At 38.0% G+C, this 13,373-nt stretch overlaps 1 long non-coding RNA gene across 1 annotated transcript; it reads left to right on the top strand.

Moving 5' to 3' along the window:
* The first annotated feature begins 3,837 nt into the window (after window positions 1-3,837).
* On the top strand, window positions 3,838-12,477 carry LOC106956205 (uncharacterized). Its single transcript, XR_001426732.1, has 3 exons — window positions 3,838-5,077; window positions 8,582-8,718; window positions 10,752-12,477. It is a non-coding gene; the product is annotated as an uncharacterized LOC106956205 (long non-coding RNA).
* Window positions 12,478-13,373: the final 896 nt, after the last annotated feature.

Raw genomic sequence — 13,373 nt, 5'->3', positions numbered from 1 at the left:
GATGGATGTCTGAGTTCCCCTGCTGGACCTCTTATCCCTGCCACCGGATCTTTGATCTAGGTCAGGGGAGGACAATGGATCGATGGATCAATGGATAGATGAATGATGCAGCAGCATCAACACAATATTTATGATGCTGCTTCATATTTTCCATTGGTCTTTGGTTTAGGAGCTAAATGGGCTGTCAGTGAGCCTACTGCACTGAACAAGCAAAACTCAGCTATTCTCTCTCACAAAGATTTTGGGGTAACTTAAAATTTCATCCTGAATTTTTCCATATTTCTATATTGTTATAGTAAAGCAGAAAAGTGAAAACTGGACAAAAAAGTGTTTATACTAGCTGGCATTTGTGAATTTAATTTACTGTTCTAGAAACACATCTTTTTATATTACTTTTTAGAGGCAGCGCTCATCACAAGACAAAATCAATAAATAAGAGTATTAGTTTTGCTCTAACAGAAGGCTATGCTGCTTTATGGCTGTAAGCTGTTGTCTTTATTGAAATGACTCCCTTGTGCTTCGAATGAGATTAGGTTATTTATGGTTATTTAGCATGCACAGACAAGAGCCACAATCTTAATCCTCTATGTAAGATGAAAATCTGTCTGAGGGGGTGAGAATCTGGTGGGAATCTGCCCCTCCATGGCTGTGAATGTGGAATGAAGATCACATTCTGCATGTAAATTCACTGTTGAGGGGTTTAGATTTCTATTTATCCATATTTATTTCCTTTCCAGCAGAAAGGCTTAGTGTTTGCTTAACCCTTTGAAGGGTGATTAAGCTTATTAAATATTAAAAACCCTTTTACATAATTCTTCAGTAACATTTTATAAAGTACATCATTTAAGATAAATTCTTTATTCATTTTAGGACATCGAGAGTAAAAATTGGAAAATAAAAATCTTAATGCTGGTTGTTTGGATCACTATTTATGTCGAGATATACATGCAAATGGGCATCATTGTCATAATTTGGGCCTTTATAGTGAATACAGTGAATACATCCTGAATTCAATGTGGATTTTCTTTAATCCACACTGGATCAAAATTACTCATACAGGCTTAAATATCTATATGCATATAGAATTATTGTTTCTGCCCCAGATTTTATGAAAAGATTATGAATTTCCAACATTCTTGAGGTCAATGCCTTTGGAAATGACTTCCTATAACCTTTGTGCGTCCAGATTTCAACCACCTGATCTAAACTGTCAGATCAGTTTAAACCACCTCATTTCTCAGGGCAGTTTATTAGGATTTGTGGGAACATCAGCTTCACCGTTAAGAAAGTTTGATTTAATAATGGACTGAGCAGACGCTGGTGCACAAATAATCTTCTGCTCTGAAATTGACACAGTCAGGCTTGACTGAGGTTTGCAGCTGCCCAGCTGGAAAAGCTGCCTGGTCTGTTGAGGTGAAGGTCAGAGCAGAAGAAGACGGAGTTATTTGGCCTCAGTGACCAGAAGGATGTTTTGAAGGCGTCAAAGAGAGGTTTTCAAATCATATAACACTAAACTAACCAGTAGCGCCTGCAGCTGTACAGCTGTCCGCATGATGTGTAGCTTGAGATTTTCTTTTGAGTATAAATTTTTTATTATTATTTTCTCCCTCTACTATTAATAAAATTGTGGAGAAATATAAAAATGATCTGTTGTGTCAAAACTTCCTGTAAGTAGCTCACATCTGTGTAGGTCTGTGGGGGATGGGCACATCCTCAACCTAAATGTTATTGGTCGGTTTACTTTTGTTTACTTGGCGGCTTGGCGCTCTTTCTGTAAGCTAAATGTGACTATGCAATGAAGCTAGCTAAAAATGAATTGACATATTTTTAACCCTCTCTCAGTCCTAAGATGGGTCACGTTGCACGGTCCCCAGCATTCACACTGACCCTGTGTGCGCTTTAACAAGTGCTACTTTTGTTGAGGTTTTGGGAACTGAACTGACTAGACATTCCCATTGCTTCTCCGTTAACATACGATAAAATCTGCCACACTCTTCTTGAGCATTGCGCTAAGACTTCGGGAAAGTTAAAGAGTTAAATGTAGTCTGAGTGTTTTCCAAAAACAGGATAAATTAAGCAAAAGTTGCTTCACCTCCTCATCCTCTGGATGTCTCAGTCACTCCACCTGAACCTGGGAATCTCCGTCCTCCGGTTTGCTTTCCTGTTTTTATAATTTAGTGTAATTTGTAACAAAGTACGCTATGCAGGCATATAAGCATGTGAGTGTTTAGCATTGAGCACCTTCAGCCATGCATGGATCAGATGCGCTGTTTTTGTGGGTCATGCACAGTTAGTTAGGTTTGTGCGCCGTGCTGGGGATGTGGTTTTGCTCGTGGGTTCAGGTGAAGTGATAGTTTTTGTGCATACCATCTGATAATATCCTGCAGGAACCAATGATACTAACTGGTGGCATCCTGCTGTGAGGGTATGATGCTGCTAGTTGTACTGATGCACAAAGTGGATAAAATAACAAGTGGATAGAATAACAAAGAATAGGGAAACCTTCAAGGTCTCCAAATTTGCCTGAGCTCAAGTCAGACAGTTAAAATCTGGATGCTCTCACATTGAAAGTCTGTACTAATTTTCTTTGAGTGAATCCGAAAATATCTTCAGACTTTTTCAAGTTTCCCTCTAGCAGTAGTCATTTATTAGAAAACAGCTGTATTACCTAGAGATGAATTTATAAAAAAAGAGAACAGACAAGCTTGGTATTGTAGTCTCCAGAGCAATGGGGTTCAAAGGCACTGATGAATGTTTCGAACATCCCAGGCTTCTAAATATAGTTTCAGATCAATGCAGTGGGGAACGATCTCCATTATAACAAGCGGGACAGCCACTGAAGACGGATATCTGAGGATGTCAAGTATTCCTGTTGCGCAGTCAGGTAAATATAGTCTGTAACAGGAACTAATCCGTATCTGGGGACGCGCAGACAGGCAGCTTGCCACAAATTCTTGTACAGTATCCCTCATGCCAATGAAAGCTGTTAAAGTGGCTAAAAGAGAGAAGTAGGGGAAAATTGATAGAAAATAAAAGAAGACAAGTTGAAAAGATCTGAGTTGTAGTCAAGAAGCTGTGACAGTCCCTTAAGATACTTACACCGAGTGGAGCAAAGATCAAGAAAAACTGGAGCGGAATGAAAGCAAATGGATCCCAGTGGTAACAAAAACATTTAGTGCCATAATCCCCAAACTGCAGAGGAGTCCCAAACAGATTGTAAGCTTCTTTGTCCAAAAATATTTCTTCCAGAAATGTTCCCCTTAAATATAGAGACATACCAAAGATTCAATCTCTTCCAGCTTTCAGTCACGTATTTTGTAAAGCCGTCAACAGTTTAACACATTTCAGATTCTTTTCAAGAGCCTTAAACAACAATTAAAGACCTATACGTTTTGAAAACAGAGCTTTCCCAACAATAAAGGATTCACAGTAGGAAAAAAAGCAATAGTATTATGACAAGCAACACAACTGTGTCTCTCTGGACATTTACAAGTACAGTAAAAGTTTTAAGATTTACAAGACAGAAGTATCTGAATAAAGAAAACAACAATCAAGGAAAAGAAATGAGCAAAATGTATTACAGAATATATCCTCTCCTGCATTTAGGAGCTTTAGGAAAACTTTACATTTGAGGGTCTGCTCACTTATTCTGTGTTGTTTTCATGCGTCACATTAAATGTGGCAAAAGTTTAGAAATTTTTTTTCTTGGTCTAATTTGTTTAAATCTGGTATTTTATGAGCACTTTCTACATCCACTTCCTTAGAAAACAGTTTCCTGTATAGATTTTCTTGTCATTTTTAAAACACCTGACTTCTATAGAAATATATCTGAGTGTTCTTCCCTTATTAACAATTCCCACACCAAAAAGTGTCTGACTCATATAAAACAAGTCAGACTGTTAGTTTACTGTTTGCCTGATTGCTCTGTTTCATCACAGCTTTTCAGTGCAGATCAGATGAGCTTGTCCTGAACAAATCAGATGATTAAATCTCTCAGGTTAAAGCAGTGACACTCTCCGGATTATTGTTGTACAGAGCTGTCGGTTTGTGTCTGCTTCACCAGCTCAACAAAAGGAGAGGAGAAAAGTGAGGAAGAGGATGAGAGGGCAGTGGCATAATGAAAACATCATTGTATGGGAGGAGATGCTGATCTAATCAGTGAGGAAATGAGGCCTGAGAATGCCCAGTCATTTTGGACTCATTTCTACGTCTCCTTTTAAAGCCGCTCAGCCATCGATTAGCCCCAGAGGAGCTCCGGACAGGAAACGACATGATTAGATGGCTCCCCAATTTGAACACTTTCCTTCTGCTGCACGTTCAAAAACTCACAGGTAAGATTAGAGCAGCTTGTTTTATGGTGATTTAACTGCAGGAATAAAAAAGTGTCACATAATTAAAGTGGCAAATTATTTATGCTTTATGTACTTTCTAAAATCTTCTACGTGTTTGCTCTGGTTACAAGCTACTAAATCTTTACACTGCAATTTATCAGAGAGTGAGAGGCAGCATGTAGAGCAGCTTCTGCAAAGAGTTATGCACACGTGTGTGTACAAATGTCAGTGGATAAGAAAACCTGTTTCTTCTTTCCTCACTTTTCACTTAAGCATCAAAAACAAAGTCCTACGCTGAGTTGTGTCTGCACACCAGGCTCTGCATGCACCCAGTAGAAACATGCTCCTGCCATGAGCTGCCCGCTGGTCGGACAGAGATGTGGAGCTCGGACAGAAGCAGACCAGAGAAAAATCTGGGAGACGTTCTCTCTGACTGACAGTTCACGGGGAAGCACGGCTGAAATCAACCTTCATTCCTCTTGTTGAGAAAAAAACAACAAGCTAAGAATTTGTTGTTCAGCAAAATTCCATCCCTTGTTCTACAATTAGTGGCATCCCTGCTGTTGATACTTTCTATAACTTCCTTTTGCCAATTAAATAGCACCTAGTCTTTTCCAATAGCATTTACAAGGTGAAGTGTGCAGTGAGGGATCTTTGACTGCTCCTGCAGATATTGATGGCTGCTTTGCTGCATCCCTTCTCCAACACACCTGGATCAAATTCAGTTTGAGTTCTGCAGAGAAAAGGTAACGAACCATTCAGGTGATTAAATTAAAGCTTGGATTTAAATTCAATTAATTGAATCCTTTTCTGCACATCTTCATGCACAGTGCAGATAATTATGGATGCACTAAATATATAACAGTAATTTCACTATAACTACTGTACACTTGAAATGAGACTAAACTAAGTAACTTTTCAGTCAAGTAGAGGAGCTTGTTTTAAGTAAGTAATTACTTACTATTAATGAAAAATCAATTGTTCCATCAGTAGATTATTTCGTTTATAACAACACATTTTTCCCGTGAATGAAATAATCTGTCAATGGAATAAATATTTTTTCATCAGTGTTGACGACTGTTAAGGAAAAGTTACTAATAAGTCAGTTTTCTTATTTTAACTGCACTAAGTTATTTCCACTAGAATCCAGACCAGAGTTACCTGGTAATATTTAGTGTTTAACATGTTAGCTGTTGGCTGTCTGAGTGTTTTGGAACGCCACATGTCCGCGGTATGAATGTAATTCCCTTAACAGATTTCCTTTTTGGGTAATCTGTTATGTTTTCACTTGTAACGAACCACACCTTTGCTCTTGTGAAAAAGAATCATACTTACATTCTCAGAGGAACTTTAAGGGATTTTGAAGCAGGGAGTTGTTTTTACTGTAACGTATAGACAACAAAATGAGTTCCATATGGTTCGGGTTGAGCTGGCCTCCAAACGGAGCCTGCACCACACCCCTGCTTATCACCCACTCTTAAATATGTGATCCCAACCAATTCTGTCAGGACCGAATCTTGCACGACACAGCAAGAATTATCTCTGAAACGAGTCTTGGCTCCCACATGTGAGACCTTTAAGATAGCTCTATCCTCTTATACTTATCCTTTAGAAGCACACACACACACACGTACACGCACACACAGCCACTTTTCCACAACGTGAGCTCACAAGGAGGAGAATTCTGATTAGGCTGCATCCAAAGCTGCCACCCACGGGACCCGAGGGAGATATGAATTTGAAAAGACACTACATTGCCAATATGAAGCGCCTGCATCACCGGGCAACAGGGACTCGTGTTGAGACGTGCTTTCCAGAGACCTGACAGGGTAGACAGGCAGGAGGGGAGGGGGGGCCGGGGGGGGGGGGGGAGAGAGGGGCATCTTGGAGCTGAATGTGCAGCAAAAAGGGTCTCTCATTAAAGAGCTACGGCAGCGAGCACACACACACACACACACACCTACACACACACACACCCCTGGCCAAGATGGTAATCATACAACCAGCAGAATATGCAGAATAAATGTGTTTCTTTATCTGCAACCAAGAGTACCACCAATTAGTTTAATCCCTAATTAATTAACTAATTACAGATGTTTGTTTTGCATGATCTTAATGACCAGAACTCTTGGTGTTAATGATAAGCACACTAAAACTGTAAGAGACTGTCAAGTCTAATTTTAAGTGTAAAGCTGCTCTTGTTTTATTAAAAGATCCCTTTACAAAAGAGTCATTCGGTTCTCAGAGGCTCGGCTAAATTAAAACAGGTTAAATGTTTTTAACAACCTGTCATATTTTTTTCTTACTCACTGCCTTTAATAAACTTTATAAAATACTAGCAGCTCATGGGATGATGTGGCACTTTTATTAGAGAAGTAACTCAGTTTAATAAAATATGCAGAATAAAGAGAACAGCTGATACCAGTGGCTTTAAAGCTCTCTATAGATTATATTGTATTGTTTCAGTTATGATCATATATGAAATCCAAGTGTTTTTGCTATTTCATCTTTAATAATAAAAAAGGGTAAAAAAAAAACAAAAACATTTCCATTTATCAATAACAATGTCTGAAAGTTAACAATACATTTTATTATTTCTTAATTACTCTGTAGATTCCTCATGTCAGCTTTGTGTAAATATGTCCCACTTTCAAAGATATTCTTAATATTTATTGAAGGAAAAGATGGTGAGAATCAGAGAAACATTTTCATGTTCACTGTCATGAATGACTGCGACTCCTATTTACCGACTGTACATCTCTGAAGTCCAGGAAACATCATATTAAAGATTTATTCTGTCATCAGTGGAAACGGATCTATGATTAAGACCAACATGGACTGACAGAATGATTCCTGTCAAAGAATCCTCTCGTCCAAAATTGACACTTTCAAGGTTGACTGTAATGTTCTGCTGCTTTGTATGGACAGGCCAAAAGACTTCAGGACAAAATGTTGGTATTCAGGAGAGACGGTCAAACTGTTTGGCCACAGCGACCAGAGGACTGTTGGAGGAGTCAAAGTCAGGGTGTCCAACTTTCTGAATGCAGCACTAAACTTGGTCCCAGTTGGGGGTTTTACTATGATCCCCAAAAATGTATAATGTAATGTAAGCAGAAGTACTAATGAGACGTAGTCAGGCAGAATTACTGGGGTAAAATATTGATGGCTTTAAAACGCATGTAATTTCACTGAAACTTGTAACAAAATTTATGTATTCATTTATTTTAGCTTCTATGTATTTTTTGACACTGTGGATTAGGAAAATTGACAATGAATTCAAACTTGTGCATCTTATTTTTGTTCTTGGCAGAACATTAATAAATCACTATAAGCATGAAATCTTTGACACTCATGTTAATTATGTATGTATGGAAATTCCAGTGCTAACTTAATGCTCCATTTGCAATAAATCATAAACAGGGCTCTGAAACCAGAGTAAGACCCTAATAACTTAAAGCATTTTCAAAATAACTTTATTGAAACAAAACAAACCAAAAATAACTTAAATGCCTGGTTCACAATAACAGCCTGACACGTTTCTTTTTTTAGTCGCACAGAGATGCCGATGTCTCTATCTCCACATAAACAGATGCGCTAATGTTTTCCACTGCAGTGACAGCTGTTATGGTTTGCTTAGATGCAGATGATTTTATTTGACAAATATATAAATAAATAAGAATAGTCTTTTCACTCTGTGGTGTTTTGGATTACCCAGGAGAATGTGGATGTTGTTGAAAATACGAGCCTGAAGGATCAGATCTGCATGGATGACACCTTAAGCTTAGTGTGCAGTTCATCATTTTACCTCAGTGTCAATAAGGAAGGATACTAACACAAAGTAAAGCTGATTTTCATTATATCTATATTTGAATTTTTTTCAAAGTAATTCAACATAATTCAGGAAAATTGTGACATTCATCAGCTGTAATTAAATAATTCTCTAAAACTCAATTTTAAGACTCACTTCTCAGTGATTTTGAAAGACGAATTATTTATTTGAATCCAATTTTTGCTCACTGGAGGGCTTCATCTCTCTGCCTTTCTTTATTACCTGCACTTACTGTATTACAGGAATGATAATAAATGGAGCAATCATGCATGAAATGATGCTCATAACAAAACCGAAATCACACAGACAAACAGAAACAAAAAAAAAAAAAAAAAAACAGTCCTAGGGCATGAAAACAGAAAATATTTCAGAGCCACTCCCAGAGATGATTGGCTTCATATGTTATCCTGTCATTCCACAGGCTGCTACACCAGGATGGAGTTGGTGAAGAATGGGAGCAAGAAGATCAGGAGAGGAGGAGAGAGCGAGGAAATTTAAGGGAAGGTTTGAAGAGAAATGGCAGGATGCGATCGCGCTAAAACGAGAGTGGAGGGAGAGGTGATTAAAAGAGAAGAAGGGGTGGAGAAGGAAACGAGTAAAAAGGAGGAAAACAGATGAGGTGAGAAGAAAATACAAACTAAGACACAAAGGGAAAAATGGGAGGGAAAGAAAGAGAAAGGGGATTTCTGATGAGGGAACAGATAAAAAAGAGTAAATCCAATCGTCTCTTACTGAGGAGACAGCCAGACTTGGAAAACAAAACCTATTTGACAAGAGAGAAGTAAAAGCCCAATGAATCCCAGCAGACTGGATTCTGGCTCTTTATTCCATCTGTTTCTGTTCTCTGCTGCTGGAAGGAAAGCTGCAGGCCCGGCCCACCACCATGACTGGGTCATACAAGACTTGGAAAGTGCATCTCCTTCAAGATTTACACCCACGCACACAATCCTGGGAGAGTAGGCCTGACGCCAGATCACAACATGAACCAGCTGTTCTCCTGCTCTCGCACATTCGACCAACCAACAGCTCCAACCATGACTGACAGGCAGGGGGAAAAAATCTGGTGCTAACTGTAATTCTGATCTTGCATAACAGGCTTGAGGCAAAAGATAAGTCCGGGGATTTCTTGCCTCCAGATGTCCTGAATTTGCCAGCACTTGACCCAGTGACCCGACTGTTAGTCACAAGACCTGCTATCCATGGATGTCAGACATTAGCTGAACTGCAGCAACTAAATCACCAAACAAAACTCCCGTGGTTTTAACATTAAATCTATACCTTCTGTTCCATTTGGAGGTAAATCTACTGTTTCCTCCACAGAACAAATAAAGAGGCCACTCATTCTCAAATGTCCACAGCTCCATAACTTCAGAAAAAGATAAGGCATATTTTGCTGTCATAAAATCCAGAAATAAAAGAGGCATTTGGAGTTTAACGACCCTCATTTTTGCCCAGTACTCATTTTGACTGGTGATAATCAAAGCCTGCACATGTAGCATGCATGAACAACATATTGTTTTTAATGAATCTCCATTGGCATCATTTTGGGCTCTCCTGCTGTGAAGAGCTTTTATGACCCCTCTTGCCAATAGGAAGGCACTTTGAGTGTAAAGAAAAGGGAATCTTCAACCATCCTCTGCACAGTTTCAGCAGACCGCAAAGATTTTCCGTTGGATTTCCAACTTCCTGTTGTCTATTTCTTCTTGGTTTGTGCCAGTGGTGACATTCGGTTGTTGATCATGTGACTCAAGTGATGCAACAAAAATGTTTCTATTGCAGTTTTGCAAAACACATTTATTTCTATACGGATGAATAACCACGTTACACATAGATCAACAAATCTTGAAATTTTAAAACTGTAAATTATGACACTTTAAAATGTGTAACTCGTACACATTTAAAGATGATTTTATTTCAAGATTTTTAACACTCCCTCACCAAGCTTGTCAATAATTTTGTCAGGAGTTGTATATTGATAAAATTTTTCTGTTACAGCTCAAGCGTCGGGTAAAACAAGCAGAGAAGTTAAGTGAGACAAATTTGTTCAATTTGATGTTAACTAAATTACATAAAGGAAAAAAAAATGTGTTTACTTGCCATGGCTGCATTTTCTAAAAATAAACCCAGAAAAAGGATTTGCCTTCTTAGGATTAGATTCTGCTTCAGCCACTTTTCTTAACACCTTCCAGTGACAGAGGCACAAAACTGAGGAAAAACAAACACAATTTTTAAAATCTGGCAGCTACCTTGGACAAATTGCATGATTCCACACCAGTTACCAGGAGGAACAGTTGCTATGCATAACATGATCCAAAGAAGACAAATGTAACTGCAGCATTTCCAATTTAAATGTCTCTGCAATAATAAGAAAAAACCTAAATGTGAGTAACCACAAATAAAGTTTTTACACTAATTTTTCTGAAATTTTACATGATCAAGTTACTTCCATATTCTTTAAGTGAAAGTAATATAAAAGAGAAGAAAATTAATGCATTGCAGTGTCAAGAAAACAAAAGCAGTATAACACAAAAACCAAAGTCATTGAAGATGCTAACTCTGTTCTTACCAGACTGGTTTGTCCTTCTTTTAAGGATCACAGCTGTGCCGACAAGATTCAGAGCGAGGTTTTACCTGATGGGGGACAACGTCTCCCAACCAGCCGAACCAGCTGTCAGACGGGGGTCAGTGCTCACATCTGACACCTGCACAGTTTCCACTGCTGTTCCTGCAAACTTATAATGCATCTTTAAATGTCAGTCTGCCCATACAATAAACAAAACACCTGGCATGCACCCAGAGTCGTGTTCAACAAAATGTTAGAGGGCAAACGTGGTCTTTTTTATTTTTCTGAAGGGATTCACTTTGGTAGAAAATGAGAAAACGCTGCTGTTATTCTCCTTCTACAAAATAAGATGGAAAATTACTGAGAGTTTAATGGGAGGTCTTACCTCCATGAGATAAAGGACATTTTACCAGGAGTCCATTTCTTCTATAATCTCAAATTGGCTGATTCATTTTAATTACATAAAATCTTTTGAGTCTCTTGATCACTTTATTGGTGATTTGACAGATAAATTGTGTTGAATTTGTCTTTTGCTGTGGTATTGTTGTCCTGGTTTTAATTTTTTAACAATCCACCAACCAGTTATTCTGCACTGTTGTAATGAAACTCATCAAATATTAACATAGATTGTCTCTAAGTTTATACCTTCATCTGTCTTTTCCATATTTTAACATAATAATCCAGAGAAAAATAAAAAAGGTGAAGCTACATTGACCTTTAAAGAAGAATTGCATTGCAAACCCCTGATAAGTGAAGCTGACCTCAATCACAGGTTCAGATAGACAGTCAGTTTGAATTCATCTATTAGGATTTTCATGGTTTGAAATGTTTTCAACAAGTAATTTAATCTGATCTTGACAAGTTCTCCAGGAACTTACAATAAAAACAATGTGCTGAGATGGAGAGGCAAAATGCTGTTTTGTTCTGGAAGCATTGTGACATGCTCACACCTGAACACACAGGCACAAATCACAATGTGCTACACTTGTCAATTACCTCACATCCATGTAATTCTTTCTAAATGTGGTGCTGACAGCTGTTTTAACACACTGAAAACTGTAGAATTAGCCGCAGAAGCTCGGCTGCAGCTCAGGGTGTCTGTGAAAGACAGTTATTATGGAGCGGAAGCAGAGATACGGCTCTGGATGTACTGTCATCGATAATGCTGGGGGATCTCACCTCTTGCGGCGCCGTTGCTACATCGGGTTTGGAATTCACAGTGGAATGACAGACATGTCACAAAGATAAACTGCTGTCAGCCCGGCTTTGTGGGCTACTTGAGATGACTGCAACAATGGAGGGATTGAATCACCTTGTCATTCTCTGAGCATTTCCTCTTTTATTCCTGCTTTCACCAACTTGGCTTTGCCTGTAGCGTTGTCAGGGTCGTCCAAAAGCCCACAGGCCAGTGGCAGCCTTTGCTTTTTGTGACCCTGACTGAAGATTGACCCGAAGCTGCCGGAGGCGGGGTCACTATAGACGGAAGAATGACCTTAAATGAAGACTAAATTTAGCCTTTCTATATTCCAAACTCCGTGTTTTAGATTACTCGGATGTTTATTGTCACGTTGTGGTATGAATTATCTACATTTTAGATCTTTTTTGTCAGTCAGAAAAGATTCAGTTTTAGGTTGAATATCACTGCAATAATTTTTCCATTTCTCATGTATATTATAGATAAAATTTGCAAGGTGAGATTAATGTTTTAAGAAAAAATGTAAACTGCATTAGAATAAATAAAGAAAATGACAGAGAGCAATGATGCACATTTGTTTAAATTTGACAAGTAATAAAATGTTATTGTTGTTGCTGTTTTTATTTATTCTCCTATATGGAAAACCGGTGGCTAATTGCATTTTTCTTTTCTGGAGGAGATTTAAAGCATGTTGTCTATTTTATATGGAGACAAAGATGTTTTATCTCAGTCATTAAAAGGAATCACACAGTCTAAAATGACCTCTTAGCAATATAGCTTTGATTGTAGTTTTAACAGCTCAGTGACATAAAGCTTTATTTGTCATAAAATGTTATTGATTTCCTCTATTTCTCAAATGCGATTGTTTCTAAACTGTGCTAGTAAGACTGGCATCCAAAAAAAAACAAAAAAAAAAAAAAAAAAAAAAAAAAAAAAAAAAACAACAAAAAACCCAAAACCAAACAAGTCAACTTAGTTGCAGTGAATGAAAGTGATATTTATAGACCTGAAGTCAACATTTAATTATATAAAACCGTATTTCTAAGGTAACTAGAATTTATCAAACGCCAATTGAAATGTTCAGAAGGACATGAAAGAACAAGCACAGATTAAGCACACACAGCAAACCTTAACAAAATCCCAAGATCTCAAAATAACTTTACAAAACTAAGAAAAAAAAAAAAAATCTCTCCTCTATAGTACCCTTCAACATCCAGGATGGAGGTTCTCCTAAAACAAACATTTACCTTTTGTACATGTTAAGCAATGCTCAATGCACCAATTAGAAAAAATAAATGCTGTTTATCTTGTGCTTTTCACCAATGGATTGTTTCAGCATGTTTAAGTGAGAAAGAATCCTCAAATTCTAGGAATCAAACAAACTACCCACTTAGTAATTATATGCTGCACAACAGGATCCAAGAGGGGTGTGAAAAATATAGACAACCACTGCGC

The sequence above is a fragment of the Poecilia latipinna genome, unplaced genomic scaffold (genome assembly GCF_001443285.1).
Source record: "Poecilia latipinna isolate Pla-1442-1.1 unplaced genomic scaffold, P_latipinna-1.0 Scaffold797, whole genome shotgun sequence".
Taxonomy (NCBI): Eukaryota; Metazoa; Chordata; class Actinopteri; order Cyprinodontiformes; family Poeciliidae; genus Poecilia; species Poecilia latipinna.
This window is presented reverse-complemented; position numbering and strand designations above follow the sequence as displayed.